Here is a 7,080-nt window from a genome sequence, read left to right as displayed (position 1 = left end):
ATCAGGAAGAGGGGCTGTACTAAAACTGTAGAGAACAAATGGTTTAGCAAAAGCAGACTGGAAACCTTCTATTCTCTCCTCTCATGCAAGGCAGGAAGAAAGCAGATCACTGAGTATTCGACATGAGCCACTGCACTGTGGAACTCACTGCCACAGGATGTTGTTGAGATCAAAAGATTAGTGGTCAGAAACAGCCCAGAAGATACCAGGAGCAGCAAGACTCTCCAATAAGTTCACCCTGCAAGAAGAGCATCACACAGGAGGCAGTAATTCATGTTCAGGTCTGTAACCTACTTCTGCCATTAGCAATAGGGATGACACCCTGTAAGGGGACAGAATTTCACCCACGTGCACCTTACACCTGTGCACCCAAAACTGCAGATGGGAGGATGGTCTACAGGGCAGTCTGAGAAGGTGGTGGAGATCTTTCTTGTTAGAGGACAGAAGGCCCCGAGCCACCTTTGTGCCTAGATGGAGAGACCATTAAACAGGTTGATTCATGGCTTCATCTCGCAATCCTGTATGAACCTGTCTTAATCATACGATTTCCCTGACTCCTGGTGTCGTGGTGCTCTCTTCCTTGGTTCTGGCCTGTGGCATTTTGTGTTTGGGGGCTGGCTGTGTTTCGAGTCATCTCTTTTATCATGCTGGGAATCACTTTGACTCTTGTTGTGTTTGGCCTCATTTTCATCCCGGGTGACAGGCTAGAAAACAGTGATGACGCCAAACGTTGGGCAAGCAAGGTGGCTTTGCATTGTTCCAGGTCGCATTTGGGATGGCCACATCCCCCTGATTGTTCCTCGTGGCAGCTCCAATTCCCAAGCCCTGAACCCTGGTGCCAGTTTCGGTTCAGCGAGGCACAGTAGTAGCATGATTAAATATTCCTGTGATTGTTGTTGTTGTCTCCAAGGAATACGGCCGGATTTGGCAACCCCCGCACACACCCTCCTTCTTGCTCAGACTTGACTTTTGCAATTGTTTGCTGGATATTGTTTCTTCCGGCTCCTCCAGTCATCATCAGCCTTAAAGTATTTGGCCGCCAGAACTGCTAGTGCAGAGGAGATGAGTTCATCACAACGCAGTGGTTCCTGCTGCTCTGACTGACGAAGGTGTTGGTTGCCTCGAAGACTCCCGTACTATCTGTTTCCCAGTTATATAAGCACTTTGGGAAGGGATTTGCTTCCCTTGTAGTTCCCTGCCACGTGCTACCAGAATCCCCACAGGAGGTCTTGCACAGCTGATGCATGGGACAGGTGGGAGTGTGTTTGCTGACTTCCCTGGTGCAATAAAAAGCCAGTGAGCAAGTTAGGATAGGAGGGCAGCAGGTCACATCATTTGTGGAGATTTTTTTACTGCGCTCCTGAACCCGCACTAAATATTTATGTCTCTGGCTCAGAGGGTGGGCAGCTGGAAAGAGTTGTGTTTTGAGACTGTGGCTCGTGCAAGGAGACCTAAAAGATCTTGTAACATTGGTAGCACAGTCTCCTCCCTGGGCTGTGCAGCTCTTGAGGGTGATATGATGAGATGTGTCAGGTCGCATGTGTCTGAGCCCAGCCTTTGGCCTGGTGAACCAGGGCTGGGTTTGAGTCCGGAGATCTCCTGACTGATGCCTAGGCACAGAGGCAGCCTTGATGGGATCAGTGACCAGTGGGACCAGCAGCTGTACCTGCCGGTAACAAAGGAGCAGGGTGACTTTTCCCTCTGGTTTTCTGCTCAGAGATATGAAGCAGACCCTGAAATCCTTCATCTGTGCCCCTGGGACAGGGCAGAGCCAGTGTTTTTTGGCCTCTTTCTCTTAAGCAGCAAACCTTTTGCAGCTCTCATTCCTGTCTGCCTCCTCCCAACCTCTCCCATCTGCCTCCCAAAGCCCTCCTGTGGCCACCAGCAGCCCTCGTGGCCTGGAGACCTTCTACTGGCTTCCATTAGCGTGGGTGTTACAAGTTCACCTGCTCTAAACCTCCGGATGTGTTTCTGCACACACGCCTGCCTCGTGCTACCTGCATGCTGTCTGCTGCACTGCCTTGTGGCCCTCACATCTGGGGAGCAAAGGAGCCAGCTGTGGGGCCCGCAGGACTCAGCCCTCTCCCAGCCACAGCACCATTGTCACCAAGACAATTGTGTAGGAGAAGCAACTCTCTTGACAGGGGTACATGACCAGAAAAAACACTCAGGAACTTTCAAACACATTAAGAATCATTTTTCAAGCATTCAGACTGTACTAATGAGACCTCAGGAAGACCTGCCAGAAGGCTGGTGTGCCCCAAAGCCTTGCCCCTCTTCTTATCTGATCAAGCAGCTGATACTGCTGCTTTTGCACTTTTGCCTTGCTTCCATCCATAGCCCATCAAGGCTGCAGCACGGCTCCCGTGTGTGTATGGGAATGGTGAGGTCAATAAAAGTGTTGTTATGCCCTGGAAACGGCTTCACAACTCTTGCTCAAGACAGGTCAGCCCTTGCTAACTGGCTGAAATTGGGCAAACACTGCCAGCCTGTTACCGTGCCAGTGTCAGAGTGGTTTCAGGTGCTATTCCTGGCTTTGGGCCTATGCCAGGTCCAGTGGCTTTACAAACACATTTTTTTGCCCGTTGTCCAAACTGCCCTTCTCTCTGGCTACTGTGTGAAAAGACCTTTTGCAAACAGAGGAGAAAAATGATTGAAAAAAACTGGCTGTTCAAGAACAACCAAGGCAGAGACCAGGTTCAAAGCCCTGTCCAATATCTCAAGGAAACACCCTGGAAAAGATAGAGATGTTTACAGATGCCTTTCATCTCCCCTCCTTGCAGCGGTGTGTTGAAAACCAGGTAGAAAACAAATCCCAGTGCAAACACGATCTTCTTTCCGGGTTCTTGCCTTCCTTTTGCTCTGCCACTGTGCCTCGCAAAGCCATCTTCCCTAAAGCGCTCTGCCGACCTGTTTGCATTGGGGCCCTCGCTTGCTTGCGGCACGAGAAGATGGTGCACAGGGAAAGCAGCAGCTGCTCCGGGCTCCGGCTTCCCCAGCGACTCCTCTGGGAATGCCTGGAACAGGGCTGGGTGCCGGAGGCTGGGATCTGCCCCGTGGTCCATGCCAACGTGCATGCCCCGCTGATGGCATTCACCTCTGCTCTCAAAGCAAACCACGGCTCAGCTTTTCCATGCTGCCTGTGCAGGTGGCTGTTAGCAGGCCGAATGAAAGTCGCCGTGTAGCTTGTGGTATGCAAACTGCCCGTTTACGTGCCATGGCACACTCCTTAGCAAATGCTCTTATCGCAGAACAAACAACCCTGCCAGTGCATGGAGCTCAGCTGGAGGTGGCCAAGGCAGCAGTGGGTTCCCCTAAGACAGGAGCTCTGCAGAGCGCCAGGGCAGTGGCCAGCTGACTTGTGCCTGAGGAAGACAGGGGAAGTGGAAGAAAAGGGACAGTGTTAAAATGGAAGAGCAAAGTGGGAATTTGGGATGTAGCAGGAGGAGCGTGTTGGAGAGGTGAGGACAACAGGGCATACGACAGAGCAGAGATGTGTGGCATCTTCCTGGCAAGACAGGGAATGATTTTTTCAGGGCAGGATGGCTAAGGGGTGCAGGGCTGGCCTGCAAGGCCGTAGCGAAATCCCTGGCCCATCGCAGCGTCTGCTTTCGATGGAGGTGGACTCACATGGGGGGACGTGCAGCAGGCAGCACGGCCCATGGGCTTAGCACAGCCTTGGGGGGCCATGGCAGCCCCAAGGCTGGGCGAGGGCCGGGGTGACGGAGCCAGAAGACATCCGGCAGGCCGACAAGGGCCGTGCGGTGCTCCGTGGTGCCCATGCAGCGCTGTGCGGAGCCCAGGCCGTGCTGTGCGGAGCCGCACCTGTTTGTTTGGGACACCAAACCACTGTTGCTCGGGGCAGGCTCCCTCCTGTGACCAAGTGGGGAAATCACAGCCCAGCAAAAGCAATGTCAACCCGTTCGCCTTGGCAACAGCTCCTTCACGTCATCTTCTTCTAACTTGGCCAAGGCCAGCTCACGTGGCGGGACCCTTCTGGGCTCCGGCCTCTGCGAGCAGCAGTGTGCCCTTGCAGCGGGTCCAGGGAAGGCCTCCCTCCTAACCCTCCATCCCAAACTGTGCCCAGAGGAGGAGGCAGTTTCCAAAAAGCAACGCGTTTGCTGTGGCAAGGCCACCTCCGGGAGCGCATTAACCATAGCACCCAGGGAATACAGCTCCTGGGTGGTTTGTCGTGAACCTGGTGCCAAGATACCCAGTCCTGCTGCAGGTGGCAAAGGTTTACCAACGTGCTCACGGCTGCGCTGCTGCGAGGCCGTGGGCTGGTCCCATCGCTGCTCTGTGCCTGCTGCAAACAGGGGCCAGATAAAGACAGCCCAATTCAGTGGCTGCTGGTACAAGAGTAAAGCTGGTAGCAGGGCTGGGAGGGCTGGAAGGAGCAATGGGGTGCAGCTCTGGGGCAGAGGAGAGATGTGGGATAGATTGGTTGTAGCTTTGGGATAATGGAGTTGATGGTGAAGGCTGGAGGGAATGGACTGATAAGGGATAGAAAATGGAAATTTAAACAGTAAAAGTAGCAGGAAAACCCTCCTTGGGGTAGAAATGGGCTCAAAATGGAGATTGGGGGCCACCCCTGGGCCTTTCATGGGTAGCTGGACAAGGTAGAAAAGAGACTGAAGAGAGCATGTGAGCAATGCTCCCTTCCCTTCTTAGCGCAGAGTGTGTCCACCACCCTCCCACACCATCCCGCTTGGGGCCAGGCCCACTGCCAGCACATCCCCGGCTCCGGCTCCCTGCTCCTGGCCCTCCGAGCCTGAGCCGTGGCTGCCCCAGAACAGACCCCAGCGCCCCCCAAGGCGTTGCGTGCCCCTCAGCCTGAGGGCCTGGGCTCATGGCCACCCATGCTCCCCCCTGAAACGTGACTTCTCCCATGGTGGCACCTGGCCCCATGCCAGGCTGCTCCCAGCACCGTCTCCTGCGCAAGCCGACTGGTTCCAGTACAAACAGGCAGTGTTTGTCAGGGTGTTTGGGTTGCACGTTGTGGTATTTGCACTGTATACAACGGGGCTGTTTGTTTGCAAAGAGTGAAGGTAGCAAAATCTCGAGGCGGCACGCTCTGTGTGAGTGGGGCTGCATGTTGCGGCAACACGGGGGGCTTGTCTCCATCCAGCCTCGGCCCAGGAGCTGCACGGATCCAGGGGGATGGAGCCATGCTCTCTGTGGGCAGCCTTTTCCCCTGTCATTGCCGGTGTGGGATGTGAAGGGCTGCCTGCCATCATCCTGTGGGGAACACAGCAGCCAGCACCATCCTCGGGCAGTGACGCTTGAGCTCTCCCATGCCAGAAGCACAGGGGGAGATGGACACGTACCTTGGCACTGCACCTCTAGGCTCCTTGGCCAAGAAACCAGGTCTGGACAGGGCCTGGATTTAGATATCGTCTCCCAAATGCTTCTGCCTTTCCCCGCTAGGCCTGGGGACCTCGTCCCAGCCAGTTTGGGGGCTGTTTTCCCTGCTTGGGGCCCCTTTGGCCCTCCAGTGCGGTGAGTACCTCTGCCTGGCCAGCCTAGCCGAGGAGGGCCACTTGCCAGCATGTGCTGGCTGTGGAGGCTGCCACGAGTGGGTCGGCAATGGTTCAAGGTAGCCCGTTGACTCCCGGCCATGGGAGCGCAGGCCGGGCTGTTTGGCCCATGCTGGTGCAATGGTGGCACTGAGCCTTGTCTGGCAGAGGGGCAGAAGGGGAGCATTGAGCTCTGCGGGTGAGCCTGGGCCGTGGGGCCGCCATGCTCCCTCTGCCTGTGCTGCAGGACCAGCCATACCAGGCTCCCTTTGCCCAGGAGGACAACACAGATGTGCCCACATCCTTCCTCCTTGTGGACTCTGCAACATCCGCTCGCCTGCCTCATCTCGGCACTGACGTCCTCTACACGCCATGGCAGACGTTGCCCCAGTTAGTGCGGCAGTGACGCACGCCTCCCCTTCTGCCGTGGGCCTTCCCAGCCTTCCCCTATCCCTGGCAGACCCCTGCTTGCCCCACACTGGATTTCCTTGCTGATGCCACATCCTTCCCCGTCACACATCCCCGTGGTCCTGTCACAGCAAGGAGGCTGTGCCGCGCTGCGACCCTCTTCCTGGGAAGGGCTGCCAGGGGCCGGGGGGGGGGGTCTGCGCCTCCCAGGCGTTACCTGCAGGCATGGGTTTCCCGGCACGTGCTGATGCCACAGGCAGCCAGCCAGGGCCGGCCTTGCTAGCTGGTCCCCAAAGCCCGTTGAGGTTTGGGAAGGGGCAGACGGCTCGGGACTGCCCTGGTTCCTCAAGAGCACCAAGATGGGTTTGTGGCAGATCACGGTCCACCTTGGACCCCGAGAAGGAGGCAGGAGAGGGTGGCAGGGGCTGATGCGTTTAACCAGGAAGGCCAGACCCTGTCCTCAGTGCAGCCATTGGAGAGAGATTAAGACTGTGATTTAGGACGCACGGGTGTCCCCAGGGGCAGGGAAGATGGGGTGAGGACAGCCTGTAAGCCCCAGGCGGGTGCTGGCAGACTTGGCTCCCCAGGTCCCTCACTCCAGCTACCCTCACAGCAGCCCCAGGTCTGCCAGATCTCGAGCGAACCCCCTGAAACAAGTAGCCAGTATGGCGAGATGGCAAAGACCTGGAAGAGGGAGCGGCAGGGAGCGAAGGAGCATGAGGGGGAGGTTAAGGCAGTGCCACGTCCTGGATGCCAGCAGTCGGGCTTCAGGCGAGTCCTGTCCTTGGGGCTCTTGGGGGGGGGCTGCCTTGCTGCTCCTGCTCTGCAGCTCTGCTTTCGGCACCCCCCGCCCCCACAGCTGCAGCCACCTGGCATCTCACGTGGTGCTGGGCCGGAAAGGAGAGGGGCCGGGGCTCGGCACGGAGAGCCCGGGCAGCCGCTACCTGCTCCCAGGGGGGTGGCCAGGGGCAGCGGGATCCAGTCGTGCCAGGGCCCGCAGAGCAGACCGCTGTGTTTTGATAACGCTGTTTTGGGCTTGGCTTCTGGGCGTTGGTTCGTGGCCAGCTCAGACAGGCTTGTGGCTTTTATAAAGGTGCGATGAGCAGGGTCCCGTGAGTGCCAGCAGCTCCAGAGGGGCGGGTGTGCAGCAGAGCCT

The sequence above is a fragment of the Dromaius novaehollandiae genome, chromosome 15 (genome assembly GCF_036370855.1).
Source record: "Dromaius novaehollandiae isolate bDroNov1 chromosome 15, bDroNov1.hap1, whole genome shotgun sequence".
NCBI lineage: Eukaryota > Metazoa > Chordata > Aves > Casuariiformes > Dromaiidae > Dromaius > Dromaius novaehollandiae.
This window is presented reverse-complemented; position numbering follows the sequence as displayed.